This window comes from Eriocheir sinensis, unplaced genomic scaffold (genome assembly GCF_024679095.1).
Source record: "Eriocheir sinensis breed Jianghai 21 unplaced genomic scaffold, ASM2467909v1 Scaffold85, whole genome shotgun sequence".
NCBI classification, from domain to species: Eukaryota; Metazoa; Arthropoda; class Malacostraca; order Decapoda; family Varunidae; genus Eriocheir; species Eriocheir sinensis.
In genome coordinates, this window is record NW_026112219.1 from 248,251 (window position 1) to 265,750 (window position 17,500).

At 47.0% G+C, this 17,500-nt stretch overlaps 1 long non-coding RNA gene across 1 annotated transcript in view; it reads right to left on the minus strand.

Annotated features, from left to right (window-relative positions):
* Positions 1–548: 548 nt before the first annotated feature.
* LOC126994691 (uncharacterized) overlaps positions 549–17,500 on the minus strand; it is a 22,573-nt gene continuing 5,621 nt past the window's right edge. The window contains exons 2-4 of the long non-coding RNA XR_007749472.1: positions 1,796–1,940; positions 1,625–1,738; positions 549–651 (exon numbers count right to left, since the gene is read on the minus strand). This is a non-coding gene — a long non-coding RNA (uncharacterized LOC126994691). The remainder of the gene's footprint in view (positions 652–1,624; positions 1,739–1,795; positions 1,941–17,500) is intronic.

Genomic DNA, 17,500 nt, shown 5'->3' on the forward strand with positions numbered 1-17,500 from the left:
TCCACCACTTGTCATTTGGTATTTTAAAATGCTGGAAGCGAGACTGAGATGGTTTGGTCATGTCATGAGGAGAGAAGAAGGGAGATGTGAAAGGCAGATAATGGACATGGAAGTGGGTGGCAGAAGGAAGAGAGGAAGACCCAGGACGAAATGGAAGGACTGTATTGTGGCGGACGGCAGGGAGAAGAACTTGGACCTTGAAGTAGCGGAGGACAGGGTTAGATGGAGGAGACTCATCAAAAACAGCTTGGACCTTGAAGTAGCGGAGGACAGGGTTAGATGGAGGAGACTCATCAAAAACAGCTTGGACCTTGAAGTAGCGGAGGACAGGGTTAGATGGAGGAGACTCATCAAAAACAGCTTGGACCTTGAAGTGGCGGAGGACAGGGTTAGATGGAGGAGACTCATCAAAACAGCTTGGACCTTGAAGTAGCGGAGGACAGGGTTAGATGGAGGAGACTCATCAATAACAGCTTGGACCTTGAAGTAGCGGAGGACAGGGTTAGATGGAGGAGACTCATCAAAAACAGCTTGGACCTTGAAGTAGCGGAGGACAGGGTTAGATGGAGGAGACTCATCAAAAACAGCTTGGACCTTGAAGTGGCGGAGGACAGGGTTAGATGGAGGAGACTCATCAAAAACAGCTTGGACCTTGAAGTAGCGGAGGACAGGGTTAGATGGAGGAGACTCATCAAAAACAGCTTGGACCTTGAAGTGGCGGAGGACAGGGTTAGATGGAGGGAGGAGACTCATCAAAAACAGCTTGGACCTTGAAGTGGCGGAGGACAGGGTTAGATGGAGGAGACTCATCAAAAACAGCTTGAACCTTGAAGTGGCGGAGGACAGGGTTAGATGGAGGAGACTCATCAAAAACAGCTAGGACCTTGAAGTAGCGGAGGACAGGGTTAGATGGAGGAGACTCATCAAAAACAGCTTGGACCTTGAAGTGGCGGAGGACAGGGTTAGATGGAGGAGACTCATCAAAAACAGCTAGGACCTTGAAGTGGCGGAGGACAGGGTTAGATGGAGGAGACTCATCAAAAACAGCTAGGACCTTGAAGTGGCGGAGGACAGGGTTAGATGGAGGAGACTCATCAAAAACAGCTAGGACCTTGAAGTAGCGGAGGACAGGGTTAGATGGAGGAGACTCATCAAAAACAGCTTGGACCTTGAAGTGGCGGAGGACAGGGTTAGATGGAGGAGACTCATCAAAAACAGCTAGGACCTTGAAGTAGCGGAGGACAGGGTTAGATGGAGGAGACTCATCAAAAACAGCTAGGACCTTGAAGTAGCGGAGGACAGGGTTAGATGGAGGAGACTCATCAAAAACAGCTTGGACCTTGAAGTGGCGGAGGACAGGGTTAGATGGAGGAGACTCATCAAAAACAGCTAGGACCTTGAAGTAGCGGAGGACAGGGTTAGATGGAGGAGACTCATCAAAAACAGCTTGGACCTTGAAGTGGCGGAGGACAGGGTTAGATGGAGGAGACTCATCAAAAACAGCTAGGACCTTGAAGTGGCGGAGGACAGGGTTAGATGGAGGAGACTCATCAAAAACAGCTAGGACCTTGAAGTAGCGGAGGACAGGGTTAGATGGAGGAGACTCATCAAAAACAGCTAGGACCTTGAAGTGGCGGAGGACAGGGTTAGATGGAGGAGACTCATCAAAAACAGCTTGGACCTTGAAGTGGCGGAGGACAGGGTTAGATGGAGGAGACTCATCAAAAACAGCTTGGACCTTGAAGTAGCGGAGGACAGGGTTAGATGGAGGAGACTCATCAAAAACAGCTTGAACCTTGAAGTGGCGGAGGACAGGGTTAGATGGAGGAGACTCATCAAAAACAGCGACCCCGAATAGAAACGGGATAATAATGCAGCGGAAGAAGAAGAAGGAGATATACCACTGACGACTTGGACATCATTAAAGGTGTACATCTAGCCTGTAGAGAGGATACACGTTAATTATTCATTCACAGGTCCAGTAGTCAACATTTTGCACGATGATTTCGCCCGAGATCTTAAAAAATATGATGTTGAAATTATAGGCAGTTTATCAATCTATCTTAAGCATTACCATTTGTGCTTGAAGCTGAGATTACAAATTAATGGTCCGAATCATGGCTCTGCGATTACATCAGCTCACTCAGTTACAAGTCTAGGGTAATGCCGATATTTAACTGCCCTGAAAGGTGTGTAGTGGCTCCCGTGTCTTTGTGGCTACCCGGAAAGGTGTGTAGTGGCTCCCGTGTCTTTGTGGCTGCCCGGAAAGGTGTGTAGTGACTCCCGTGTCTTTGTGGCTTCTCTGAAAGGTGTGTAGTGGCTCCCGTGTCTTTGTGGCTGCCCTGAAAGGTGTGTAGTGGCTCCCGTGTCTTTGTGGCTGCCCGGAAAGGTGTGTAGTGGCTCCCTTGTCTTTGTGGCTGCCCGGAAAGGTGTGGTGGCTCCCGCCGATATTGGCAACTCATTCATTCACAAATTCAGGCAAAGCTGACACAACGCATCATCGTGTGAGTGACGAAAGACTGAGAACATGCTCTTCTTGTCGATTACCGCAGCGTACTAGACACACTGAGTGAGCAGAGCCATAATGTTATACTTCTTTATGCCTTTTAGCTGAAAATAACACTTTACACACATGAATGGTTAATGATGGTAATACATTTATGGTTATCCGTCAAATTATTCAAAGAATACAAATACTTTGCTCAAGTGTTCGAATACGAATCAGAATACATTTATTTATAATAAAAGTAATTCAAGTACAAATACATTCAAATTCTGTATTCGAAAGTATTCGAATACATATACTCCATTCTTGGTCTGCCCCTTGTCTGTCTGTATTTCTGATTAATTTTTATGTATATTGTTTTCATTGTTTGTCATATTTTGTCAATATATCGATCTTTTTGTTTGCTCACTGTCAATTCCTGTCATTTTTTTCTTATGTTCTGCGCCTTTTTTTTACATTATGCCTGCATTTTTCTGCTCGTCCATCTGTCTCTTTTGTCTGTCTTTTTGTCATGTTGCCTGTTTCTTTTTAGTCCGTCCGTTCGCTTCTCTATCTGTTTGTATTTTCTGCGTGTTTATCCGTATGTCTGTCCTCCTCCTCATATATCTCTCCGCATGCCTGTATTTCCGTCTGTCTCTGTCTGTCTGTCTGTCTGTCTGTCTGTCTCCTCCTAACATTCACCACCCTCAGGCGATTTCTTTAGGTACTCCACAAACACTCTTCTGCTTGTCAGACTCAAAACACTTTTTTATACCTTTCTTGTCATCCTGTCGGTCTTTTATCCACCTCTACACCCGCCGGTTGTCGCCCACCCATGACCCCCCCACCCCCCCCCACCCCCCGACACCAACACATCCTCTCCCTCCCTCCCTCCCTTCTATACCGAAGTTTACAAGTAGCGTACCTTCTATGCTCTATTCGTCTATCTACTTCCTCCCCTTTACCATCTCTCTCATAGTCTCCATTCTATCATGCATTCCATCCATATTCCATTTTTCTGGTCATTCCACCTTCCCCACCCATTTCCACACCTGCTTACTACTTATATCCTGATTATTTGCGTCCTACCTAGCCTTCCACCTGCTTACCATACATACCCTGCCCGTTCACTGCTTATAATATCTTCTTTTTACCTGCTTACCACTTGCAACCTGCTTATTCACCTCTCTCCTCACCACCGTTGCCAGATTATCGTACTCAGAGCATAGTATTGACCGTTTTCTGACGCCTAACTATTACCAAGAAACATCAGAAATTAACTGTTTTAACGATAAATATAAATGAATCCCGCGTTATTGGGGACCAGAAGACAGTTTTTGGATCGGATGTCTGTTAATATAAGAGGCTGAGTACGACAATCTGGCAACATTGCTCCTCACTGTCTTTCCACTGCTAAAGTCGCCTTCCTCTTCCTGCCAAATCACCTTCGCCGCCTGCTTCGCTTTTTAGGCCGCTGTTTTCTGCTCCTCCCTTAAACATCTGTTCCTCCAGCGTCTCCCTTCCGCCTCCTCCTGCCCTAGGGTGGTGCTGCCTTAGGAGGTGCTTGGCTGCCGGTGTCTGTGGGAGGAACTCAAGACGAGGACCAGCGAGAGTACCCTTGAGGTCCGAGGGGCATCGTTGGAGTGTGAGGGTCGAGGAGCCACAATGGACAATGCACACCCTCCCTCACCCCACCACTATACCCTGCACCTCCTCCCTCCACCCCAACCACCACCATGGCTTCCCCCTCCTCCACTACCACCCCCTCCACCATCATTACCACAACTATTACAACCGGCATCTCCAGTCTTACCACCAATACCTCCTTTTACCACTTCCGTTACCACCCGTTACCATCTCTCTACCACCTCCCCAATCACCAATACCACCATGACTCTCACCTCCTTCCCCTACTGTCACCCTTACCCCCGCGGTCCGCACCTCCCTCCACCCTCACCACCACCACCACCATTACCACCAGCAAGACGGCCTACATCGCCATTACCACGTAGTTTTACCCTCATTGCCAACACCACCACAATTACCGTCATGATTTCACACCATCCTAGACCATCATCACCATCCCCATTACCATCATCTCCTCCACCACCTCTGTCATCACACCCCGCAATTAGGCCCACACTTCCCCCCTCCTCACCATTACCACCCCTCTCTCTCTCCATCCGCACCACGACCCACCAACGCCACCACCACCGCCATCACCACTACTTTCCCCCCGCATTACCACCAACAACAAGGGCAACACACACACACACACACACACACACACACACACACACACACACACACACACACTCTGACATACACTGTTACATACACGGTCGCCATTACTGAAGGAAGAATACCTTGCACGACATGTTACCTATTGTAAAAGTTATGAGAGTGAAATATATATATATATATATATATATATATATATATATATATATATATATATATATATATATATATATATATATTTATATATATATATATATATATATGAAACGAAATAGGTGGCGTGCACAACTCAAGTTCAAGCTCGGGCCGAGCTAGAGGGCCAAAACAAACTGCGCTTCTTCTTCTTCTTTTGACCTGTTCGTCGTTGGTGCCGCAAGACAGACTTTCTGCCGAAATGCCATCCTGCAGTGCTGGGGTGCAGCAAAAATGCGAACAAGTTCCCAGACAAGTAGTTTCGTTGGCCCTTCGGGCCGAAAGTAACCCCGCTGCGATGGTGCACAGTTACTCTCGTGCACGCCACCTATACTGTTATAGTTAGGAATGTTTATCATTTTTTTTGTCACTTATTTCTGTATTCCGGTTATTTTCCTGACCAGATTATTTTCCTTACAAAAGTGCCAATTGGATGGCTGCATATGAGCTGGTAAAGATTCTTTAAAACTGATCATAGAATTCGTTTCAGTTACGTTACGTTGAAAGGACTAGTGCATTACAGAGTGGCCAGCTCTTTCATGCGGTTGTAAATTAGTCGAAGTAATTTTTATTGTATTTTTTCACCTCTTACTTCAAGTGAAGCTGTTAAAATAAATGTTTAGTTTTCGTTGATTTTTTTTTTTCAATGCCAAGATTCTCTTCGTTGGTAAGGGCTGGATGTCTGTTGACGGATACTGACGGCAGAATCGGGCTTCCTGTTCTGCTAAAAGGATGTCTTCCCATGTTATTTCTCTCTTTTCACGTTGATCTTGATTTCGTATCAAACCATTCTGTGGTTGCTGCCAAAATTTACTTTGTTGGCGAATGTTAAATTTTTCATAATGTTCCGCCTTTTCGTGGGAATAAAGTTTATTTAATTTGTTGCTGTAAGAGTCTATTTTCGACACCCTTTTTTTTTAAAGACTGTCTGAATATCTCCATAGAACTGGTAAACATCCTCTTCGCCATTGCTAAATGTGAGGACAAACTTGAATTATCATTATTGTATCTTTAATTTATTTTAAATGTTACTGATGACGCGCTCATTTACTCAAAATAATTTTACTTAGTTCATTTCTAACACGTTTGTGAATAAAAATTTCCACTCCTGCTTGCTACTTTCTGGCCCGCCTCTCCAGTAAAATGCATGACCGCTTTTAAGCATTTTTAGTGCCTCGCCAAGCCTTCTCACCTCACTGAGTCCTACAATATCTCGTTTGATATGCGGCGGCTCCTCCATGAGAATTAACGAATCAGCTGATGTTATCGAAGTCCAGTATTGTAAATCAAAGGTTTAGTAGACAGTGGAGGCGAGGTCATATAGTCGGACATTCTTTGCACCCATCCCTCCGAAGTGATCCTGATTGCCACCATACCTAACCACTCCTTTGCTGCCAGGAACTTTGGTTGGGGGACAACTAATACACACCCAGCTGACTTATGGCACTGTGGTGGGTGGAACACTATTTTTCCAGATGCTACTTATTAACAGACTCCTATGGGATGTTTGTACACGTCTATAGTTTCCGTGATAGGTTGTTGCAGCACACAAGCCCGTTCACCACGTCTAGGTTTTGCTCCTTGTACAGTTAATAAATAAAATATAAAACATAAATCAGAAGTTCAGAACCATATTGAGGAGGAGGAGGAAGAGGGAGAAGAAGAAAATGAGGAGGAGAACGAGTCGCTGACAACACAATGAAGGTTGTTGACGACTAAGGCACAATGAGGCAGCACAGCAGCAAAGTTATTCCAGATTTATCACATTCTTGGCCGTCTCTTCGTTGGTACACAAGAGTGGAGAGCATTCCACTCATCCCATCCCCTCTCATTTGCCTTCGCGCCTATCCTATCCCACCCCATCCCACCCCCTTCCAAGCCTTCCATTCCTTCCCACTCCATTACCTTACCCCTGCTGTCCCTTCCCTTTTACATGTTTCTCCCATACCCCTGCCATCGAACCTCTCCTCGTCTATCTCTTTCTCTCCTGTTTTCAGACCCACGTTGCGTAGCCAGCCCGCCATGCATCAGCTCACCTGCCCCTCACACTCCCACCAGCCTCCCCTCGCCGCACACTTCCCACCTTCCCTCCCTTTCCCTAAGACCGGCTCAGAGGCAGAGAAAAACCCCTCCGCGAAATTTTTCTGCCGCGAACCCCCCGAGACAACACGTGACTGGGCGCGTGATGAAATTCAGATGAGGCGCTGGATGCGTGGCGCACGTGCTGGCCCGTGACGTCATTTGTTGACACGTGCACGCCCTTCCTCCCCCCCCCCCCTCCCACCTGCTTGACGGATGGATGTGGGGTGGGACGGGGGAGGAGAGAGGGGAAGGGAGAAAAGAGGGAGGAGAGAGGGGCAGGGAGAAAAGAGGGAGGAGAGAGGGGAAGGGAGAGAAAGAAAAGAGGAAGAGGGAAGGGAGAAAGGGGAGGATATTAAAAGATACAGATGATGGTATAACGGATAGGGAGAGAGAGAGAAGCATGAAGTAATTGAAAAGGAATCATGCCGCTGGGTGGCAGCCTATTGTTTGGGGCGAGAACCGACGACACACGAATGAGGAGAGGAAGAGGAGGAAGAGACTAGGACAAGAACGAGAAGGAAAGAGGAGGAGAAGGAGTAGAAGGAGGAGGAGAAAGACAAAGATGAGAACGAAAATAAAAGGAGGAGGAGGAGGAGGAGGAGGTTCAGGGTAAGGAACGAGAGGTAAGAGAACGTTCCGTGGTGACAAAATAGACAACAGCTGAACGGCAAGTGACTGAAAAAACACACACACACACACACACACACACACAACCATTCAGCGTGGCTCACTTTTTGACACAATAATACACAGCTGATCCACCAAAGGACTGACAAACTAATCCTCCCTCCCTCCCTCTTTCTCCTCCCCCTCTCCCCCTCTCCCCTCCCTCCCTCCCTTCCCCCACCAGAGCCTTTTACGATTTTCTTTCTCCCTCTCTACCTCTCCCTCTCTCCCTACTTACTCCCCCTCCCTTTCTTCCCCCACCACGACCCTTCACGACTTTCTCCCTCCCTCCCTCCCTCCCTCCCTCCCTCATTCTTTCCCTCCTCATTCCATTCCTCCCCCATCCTACCTCCTCTCTCCCTCCCTTCCCTTTCTCCCCTTGAGCTCTATTCTCCCTCCCATTGGCCTTCCCTCACGCACCCTTCGCCCCATGATTCTCCCTCCCTCTCACTGTTCCTCTCTCCCTCTCTCTCGCTCCCTCCCTTCTTCGCAGGCATTCCCTTCTTCCCTGTTACCTCTGACCCTCGTTAAATGGACCTTTATAAATGATATACCTATTAGCGGGATTGTGTGTGTGTGAGAGAGAGAGAGAGAGAGAGAGAGAGAGAGAGAGAGAGAGAGAGAGAGAGAGAGAGAGAGAGAGAGAGAGAGAGAGAGAGAGAGAGAGAGAGAGAGAGAGAGAGAGAGAGAGAGAGAGAGAGAGAGAGTTAGATAGATAGATAGATAAATATAGATAGATAGATAGATAGACAGATAGAGAATGAAAGGGGTGGCGCAAACTAAAATTTCAATCCTGGTTAAAGAAAAATATAGATAGATAAATAGATAGATAGATAAGCAGACAGAGGCAGATAGACACAGACTAATTAATGAACACAAAGGAATAGATAAACAAACAAATAATGAGCGCAGATAAAGTGGTACATTCGCAGCACTGCCCTCACGTATACCTGGGTGGCTCCTAATTTAATTAAGCATACCTAGCAGCACTGATACCTGTGGAAGAGGAGGAGGAAGAGGAGGAGGAGGAGGAGGGGGATGGAGGAGGAGGAAGAGATGTGACGCCTTCTGATGTGTGAAATAATTATATAGGTGGAAGAGAGGAAGGGAATTAATAAAGAGCGAGGAAGAGGAAGGAGAAGGAAAGACGAGGAAGATGAAGGGAGAGGAAGGAAAAGGAAAGAAGAGGAAGGACAAGGAAGAGAAAGAAGGAGGAAAAACGAGGAAGAGGGAGAGGAAAAGAGAGGGAGAGGAAGGAAAATGAAAGGAGAGGAAGGACGAGGAAGAGAAAAGGATAGGAGGAAGAAGGAAGGGAGAGTAAATACGAGGAAGAAGAAAGGGGAGGAAGGGAAGGAGACAAACGTATAATTGATGAAATGGTGGTGACTGGAGGCGATGGTGATGGTGGTGGTGGTGGTTATGAAGTAGGTATGGTTGTGGGGGTACAGTCTGTGGTGGTGTTAGTATAGGTTATGGAGATGGTGGTGGTGATGGTGATGGTAGTGGTGATGGTTATGAGGTAGGTATGGTTGTGGGGGTATATTCTGTGGTGGTGTTAGTATACGTTGTGGAGATGGTGGTGATGGTAGTGGTAATGGTCGCAGTTAAGTGGTTTGCAGTAATAGTAAGGGTGGTGGTGGTGGTGGTGGAGGTGGTCAGTGTGCAAGAAGTGGTAGTGATATAAGGAGAGCACGAATTAGGTCATTTATAGAAGAGAGGTCAGAAGGAGGGTTGACATCATGAAGATAAAACAACTTGGCTATGTACGTGTCTAAGCAAAGATTGAACACTAAAACCCATGTCATTAGAGAGCCCAGCCTCCGAGCACACATATTCGACAAGGCATTCGTAGGAGTTTGGTGCATTTCCAGGGGTAGTTTTATGACCCCGGTGGTAGTTTGACCCTTCTTCTGTACCTTCAAATGACAAAAAACATTCATTAGAACCCGATTGATCTCCTTTTCGGCCTTTTGATGTTAGTGGAAGGGGTGATGGTTTTTGGTGACGAGAATAGTGCTGATGAATGATGTAAAGGTAACGAAGATGTTAGTGAGTGATGGTGAGTGGTGGCAGAGGCGGCACATGCGTAGTGACAAAGATGGTGACTGAGGCGGTAAGATTTCTGGCAGGGATGGTTATATTCTTACTTTTTTTCACTTTTATCGTGCACATCAATCCGAGAATATACACAACGCGTACATTTCGCATGGTATTATTGATTTTTTTAAAGTTATCAATATATAAAAAAAAAGAATAGGCGTCATTCAATTACTCTTTTATTACTCCGTAGTTGCTCTCTCGATTTTAATCAAAACTTTATGTCCTGCGCTCCAAAGCATATTGATGGAGCGGGGAGGATTTTTTTACAGTTTAATTACGAGCTGCGCGCGTACGGCGCCTGGACTGTGTGGATGTACAGGCTAGTGCATGAATAGATAAACAAATGTAGGAACGTTGGAATACATATGGAAATAAATATATAAATAAATAAATAGACAAATAAATAAATTACATTATAAAAGTTTATTGAATATCGACATATATATATATATATATATATATATATATATATATATATATATATATATATATATATATATATATATATATATATATATATATATGAAAAATAATGGAAAAAATATTACTAAATACATATATAAGAAAACGAAGATAGGCATTTCTTAATGCAGAAAGACATAATAAGTTCTACAAATATTTATATAAAGAGAGATAAAAATTGATAACAGATAAATCGATGCGGGCTAATTTTTAAGAACTTCACTTTTCTTACAGAGTGCTGTACGCCTTAAATACTCTATACGCAGTGTCTACTGTTTACCTTTTGGCCGAGAGGTCGAAGAAGGGTGCGTGATCACACAAGGCAAGCTTGTCACACGCGACTCGGGCAGGACACGACCTAAAGACACTCTGCGGTCACTGCGCGCGTCGACTGAGTACAACTGATTTTGTTTCATTATTTGCCTTTTAATTTGAATGAGCGAGTTGGTATGCAAATATAGCTCCAGAATTAGTTACAGATTACATATGTTAGGCACTCGTGTTCAGTAAGAGTTTATTTGTTCATAAATCAAGCTCGAAGGATCTCGCCGGAAGGGGTTTGCTGCCCCACGAATCCCTTGTGAGGGTGCACGCCACGCTGGGTGGAAGTCGCTGTTCTGGAAACTGATATGTCGCGACGCATGAAACTGGGACTTAGACAGACAGGTAACTAGACAGATGGTCATAAAGACAGAGTGATGTACTATACTTATATACATACATGCATACATGCCTGTATGAAATAGTTTAAAACAAACAAAAACAAAAACAACATGCCATTTGCGACGATGAAAAAAATATCAATATAATGTCAACCATACTCTATACTTCTGGCTCTAGCACTGGTACATACCACCACAGCGTCGCCCATGCACGGTTGCTCAGACCTGCTGGGATGATGAGGGAGCCTTGCCTTGCATTGCCTTGCCTTGCCTTGCCTTGCCTTGCCTTGCCTTGCTTACTCTTGCTGGTGTATAGCAGCGGCTCATGAGGATATACACAGCTTAATTTTACTCCAAGTCAGCTTGATACAATCTCTTTGGCAATTACCAAATACTGACATGTAATTATCGATATCCTGTGAAAAGTGAGGTGCGATGAACTATATAAACAATTCATTTGTATTCATACAACAAAAATAAGTTCATAGAAATGTCATTTGTCTGTCGAACCATCTTTTCTTTTCCTTTTTTTTCTAAAGGATAATATATGTAATTCTGACAATCGCAATTTGAGGTGTTTGGAAAAAGTTCCTATTCTTTTTAAGTTCCTTTTTTAGTACACCCTTAAACCCATTTTGATACTGCATGGCGGTATTTCGGCACAATTTTATGATTATCTCGCGTAAGGGAGCGTGGAGGAGGGCTAGTTGTATTGTGTGCGTCTCGTGACTTGAGACGCAGCCGTCTTCCGGGCAAGGGCATCTCTCCTAACATGAACACTGCCGAATGGTGTCAGCTTCCGAGTACTGTAACAAAACTCTTCCTGAGGGGGATGACTCCTTGCTGTGTGAAATCTCAAACTTTTGAATCTTCCCGATACACTACGTTTCTTGAGTTGTCTCCTTGTGCAGCATTTTCGAGAAATGTATTACGCGGCGCACCTCTATGTTTATACCTCCGTTTGACTTAAATCGGCCTATTTTCCCCCTGCCAAAGTACGAGGAAACCCTAACCCATACAGAACTTAAGATCTTTAGGTGACTTGGCGTACCTTCAGATGTTATATGAAAGTTACACGCAGTTGAGACGATACCAGATTACGCTACATTGTTAAAAGTATATGGAAGCATTTCTGCAAATTAGCTATTCCTGCCATAAAAGTCATACATACTACTACTCTCCTTATTCGTCTCGAATGTAATGAATTTTGAAACACGTCTTGCCAGCTTAAACACAGCAAAGCCACCATGCAGCTCTTTTTGGTACAATAATCCAATGTTGTGATCTTGATCATACAGGACTTAAGTAATTTAGTCAAAGACCGGTTCAAGTGATTAACTTTGGATGTCAAGCTAAGTGAAAATTAACGATGTCAAGTGAACGGAGTGACTGCGAACTGGGGGACGGGAGGAAACAGGCGGGTCGACAAAATTTAGTCTCGCACCGGCAGACTGGACACCTTTCAACAACACGACCTTTCGATTCCTATGATTCTATATCAAATACACACACACACACACACACACACACACACACACACACACACACACAGCTTATAAAAGAAAGGAAAGTGCTTACTGCATATATCATGGTAAGGCGACAACTGTTCATTGATCTTAAAATTCATGGAGTAACACCTTAATCTGCCTTGTTGGTATATATATTTCGAGGACCCAGTGGGGGACTCAGACCCCTTGGCGCCCTGCTGCTGGCGTTGGGGTGATTGGGACGCGTCGCTCCCCATTGATGGTATATCTCGTTCGTTCGTTTGTGTGTGTGTCGGGGGATGCACTACTGTTATGTTTCTGCTGTCGTTTTTCGGGTTGTGTGGTGGTGGTGGTAGTGGTGGTGGTGGTGGTGGTGGTAGTGGTGGTGGTGGTGGTGGTGGTAGTGGTGGTGGTGGTGGTGGTGGTAGTGGTGGTGGTGGTGGTGGTGGTGGTGGTGGAGGTGGTGGTGGTGGTGGTGGTAGTGGTGGTGGTGGTGGTGGTGGTGGTGGTGGTAGTGGTGGTGGTGGCGGCGGTGGTGGTGGTGGTGGTGGCGGCGGTGGTGGTGGTGGTGGTCGTGGTGGTAGTGGTGGTAGTGGCGGTGATGGTGGTGGTGGTGGTAGTGGTGGTAGTGGTGGAGGTGGTGGTGGTGGTGGTGGTGCCTTTCTTTTCCCATAATTACCGAAGTCTTTCGTCGTTCCTCTGGTGGTCGTCAGACAGTCATACAGTTCCTTCCTTGCCCCTCGACACTCCCCTGCCTCCCTCCTCCTTTCTTCACGTTCCCACACTAGTCGTTCACACCTTCCTTTCCCCACTCGCCTTAATTTCGCATTTAGCATTCACCTCCCTTTCCCAGGACTCCAATAATAGCATCGGTGTGCGCTGCTAAACACTCCCCGGAGACGGATTTAATCTCATATCAGCGCCCGGGGCTAATCGCAGGCCGGCTCGATCGCTCCCCTCATAGATTTTCCGTCACAGGGATTCGAACACCTTTTTCTATGTTTCGTATGCCTCCTGATGCTACTTTAGAGGGATAAAACAAAGTGGGAAGAAGCAATTCAAGTATATAATGGCATGAGGCCGTTTTCACCAATATGATGTAGAGACTAAAGTCGACTTGACGTGGGAAAGCGACGAGGAAAATACGGAGGAGGGGAGAGGAAGGGAGATGGAGCAGATTCGGTGTATGTAAAGGCTTCGCAGAGGGGAGGGTGAGGGAGTTGATGGATAGGGAGGGTGAGAGCGAGGGAAAGAGAGAGGGAGTGGGAGACATGGGGTGCGCCGACCCTCCCCCTGTTTTGGAGATTAGATCCTTCTGATAACCTGGCAGAACACCGGCTAATCCTTTGTTGACGGCCGATTCTAACAGTTTCCGCGTAATCAGTGCTATCAACTTAGGATTTTTGTTCATGTGTGTGTGTGTGTGTGTGTGTGTGTGTGTGTGTGTGTGTGTGTGTGTGTGTGTGTGTGTGTGTGTGTGTGTTTGAGCCTCTAGAGGGAGACGCAGAGGGAGGCGAGGCAGCGCGGGAGGACGGATGGATGGCCAGCGAGACAAAGAAGTTGAGAGTGATCAATATGGTGGTGGTGGTGGTGGTGGTGGTAGTGGCGGGGGAGGGGGGGGGAGGTCTGTAGTGGTGGTGGATGATGTTGGTGACTGTAGTGGTGGTGGTGATGGTGGTAGTAGTAGTAGTGGTGGCGGTGGTGGTCAGTCACACTTATACCCACTTGCCTCGCCCTATCAATCACACACATACACACACGCACACGCACGCACACGCACACGCGCGCGCGCACACACACACACACACACACACACACACACACACCTGTCCCGCCCCGTCAATAACACACACCAATCCGCCGAGGTCGTTTCGTTTTTTCCATTCATCCACAACCCAACTTGTAGACTAACTCATGTTTAGCTCATTTTTTAAACCAAAATTAGACAACTTGAAGCTGCTGCTTCAGGAGTCTGTGTCGATGATCTATCATATACTTTTAAATAATTTCGTTGTGTATCAGGAGAAAAATAAAACTTCTCCCAAGCAGACTTTTAGCATAATACTCAACAGCATCTTCTTCGTGAATAAAGGGAGTCTATTTCTGCGTTTTATTGCTTTCCTGATTTTTTTTTCCTTTGTATATAACTAAGTCTCCAGTCATAAAGGTGAGAACAGTACTCAATATTATGACAAAAATGTTCGCGAACACAAAAACGAAGCACAATATTCCAGCATCCAGGTGTCATGCAGGTGTCACCGTTACATGAATTTCACAATCCGCGGAGTCAAGTTTGATCATGTGCACGAGAAAAAATGAGGCGAGACTTGGCAAGGCTACAGCACGGTTGGATGGCAAATATCACTACAATGCGTCCCAGGTAACCAATACTTCTAAAAAAACAGCAGGACTACACCGTTAAGCAACAGTTAAATAATACTTCTCAACAGCATTACAACACAATATCGCTAAAACAACACTGCTGAAAATGCTTCGGATCTCTAGATATGGTGGCTGACGGCTTGGTTTATGCGTCACCAATGATTTTTTTAGTCGCTGGCTTTCTTGTAGTCACCACCTTGGCAAAGCAGAAGCACTAACACCACCACCACAACCACCACCACCACCACAACCACCACCACCACCAGCATCAGAAACACGTGCAACACCAGAAGCAGCAGCAGCAGCAGAAGTAGTAGTAGCTGTGGTAGTAATAGTAGTATTAGTATTAGTAGTAGTAGTAGCAGTGGTGGTAGTAGTAGTAGTAGTAGTAGTAGTAGTAGTAGTAGTAGTATGAGCAGCAGTAGTTGATTTATGAATTCTACTATATTTCTTCCTCCTCTTCCTTCTGCTGCTTACCATCACCAGCCCCGTCATTACTGTTACATACACGACAGTACATTCCCGAGACTCACGCCAAAGAAAAGGGTTCTTACACCTCTTTCACTGACTCTTTGAACGTTTGATGTCCTCTTGGTGGGGTGCAGAAGGGCGGGGGAAGGGTGGCGGGACGGGGTTGCCGATCCTGAGAGCCTGGCAGAACCCCCGGGGCAGCCTTACGCATCAGGAGCTCATGAGGAGGGTCAGCAGCGTGGGAGACTCTGCTATCTCCCTGTCCCTCTCAGCTCCCTCTCTTCCTCCCTTCCTAGCTCCCCCACCTTCTCCTTCATCCTCCCCACCCTCCCACCACTCCATACCTCCCTTACCCACCCCGGTACCTTTCTCCGTCATTCCCATCCCCTCATTCTGCTCTCATCTGCTTCCCATTCCCCTCAGGTGATCCTACAGGTAAGGGGGATACCCTCGCTAAGTACTTCCTCTCACTTCCTCTCGCTATTATTATATATAGTACATATCACCGTCCACTGCAGGGCGGGGCGAGGCGAGGCGGGGCGGGAACAGGCCCTCGGACCGGCCTCTTCATTTCTCACATACAGAAATCAATTTACAGACGGAGATTTCCCTGCCGTGTTGTCTGGTGTATTTAGCAGGAGACTATGGGCTCAGAGCGGCCGACGGAGGGTCATCCCGGCGGGCGGCACCGGGCCGGGGCCGCGCCGCCGTCCGTCGCCTTGGCCCTTTGGGGAAACGGCGACAGGGGCGAGAAGCACCGGGGACGGGTGGGTTAGGGCTGTTTGGCGGGGCAGCTGGGAGGGGTTGCCCGCGGGCTATTTACCTACTGGTGACAGATTAAGGTTCGCGGCTGGAAAATTGGTCGTTTCCCATGGGCTTGGCGTCATTAAAGGGATTGTTGGTGTCTCTTTAAACAGCCCTTAGCCCTGGCGGGCACACGCCAGCCACGCGGCGGCCCCCGGGGAGCGCCACGCTCACTTGTTGACCCGCAGACACAGTGGGATGCGCGGGAAAGGCCGTCACTATTGTTTCTCCTCACTTGTTTCTTTTATTTTCCGCGCCACCAGATTAACTGCTTCCCTCCATCACTCCCCTCGCCCTGCCCTGTATCTCAACCCCATTCCTTACCATGTCAACTCACCGCTTTGCTTATTTTTTTCCTTATGGACGGGACTAACCCAAGACTTGACTGATCTCCGTCGCCTTCGCACGCTTCATGCATTGACCAACAAGTTTTTTCGGGCCTCTTCGAGCTGAAGAGCGTCTGTATAGCGACGGGTAAAGGAGGTAGGCGGAGGAGGAGGATGCGTGAGGTCATAGACGACCTGCTCACCAAGAGATATTACTTAATATCTTAGGTTTATGCGCTAATGTGATGCACGTCGAAAAGGTAACCTTTACAGAATGTTTGCCAATTATTTTTGCTGTTACAGTTGACAAAAAAGCAAAGAAAAACTTTCTCTCGGTTTTGTTTCGCCTTAACGTGGAAGAGAATCGAGTAATTGTTAAATGCTTCCCTCAAAAGAAACAGAACGGCACTTCTTTTGTTCCCACCACTGGAGTCATCGAGGAGTCCCACACATTCACCGTCTACGAACTGTTGTCCAAAGTGCCGTCGTGCCGTGCCAAGCGTGGCCGAGACACAGGCGGCGCAGCGGGTGGTCAGGGCGGGCCTCTGCCACCCACGGACGGCGGCTGTCAGCAGTTGGCGAGTGACGATGGGCGGGGGAGAGGCACGTGCTGGCGGCGAAGGTAAACACTGGATGCTGGTGGGTGGGTTATTGGCACGTGGCGGCCCAGGGGGGGGGCGAAGGGTAAGAGGCAAGGAAAGGAGGGACACACAGAGGGATGAGGCCGGGAGGAGATACAAGCAGAGAGAGAGAGAGAGAGAGAGAGAGAGAGAGAGAGAGAGAGAGAGAGAGAGAGAGAGAGAGAGAGAGAGAGAGAGAGAGAGAGAGAGAGAGAGAGAGAGAGAGAGAAGGGAGGGATGTACCGCGGAGAGCAAACAAAGTGCCGATATATAAGGGCAGAAGGGGAAAAAAGGGAGAAAAGAAATCAAATGGAGGAGGGGAGGGGAAGAAGAGGGGCAGCAAGACTTAAGGGAGAACTCGTGGAAGAAGAACACCCAGACAAACAGAGGGAGTAGAAACACACAGCGACGAAAGAAAAGTTGAAAGAGAAAAAAAAAACTAACGGAAGGGAGAGGGGGAAGGTGAATGGTGCAACGGAAAGAAAAATAAGAGGAAAATGTAACAGATACGAAAGAGGAA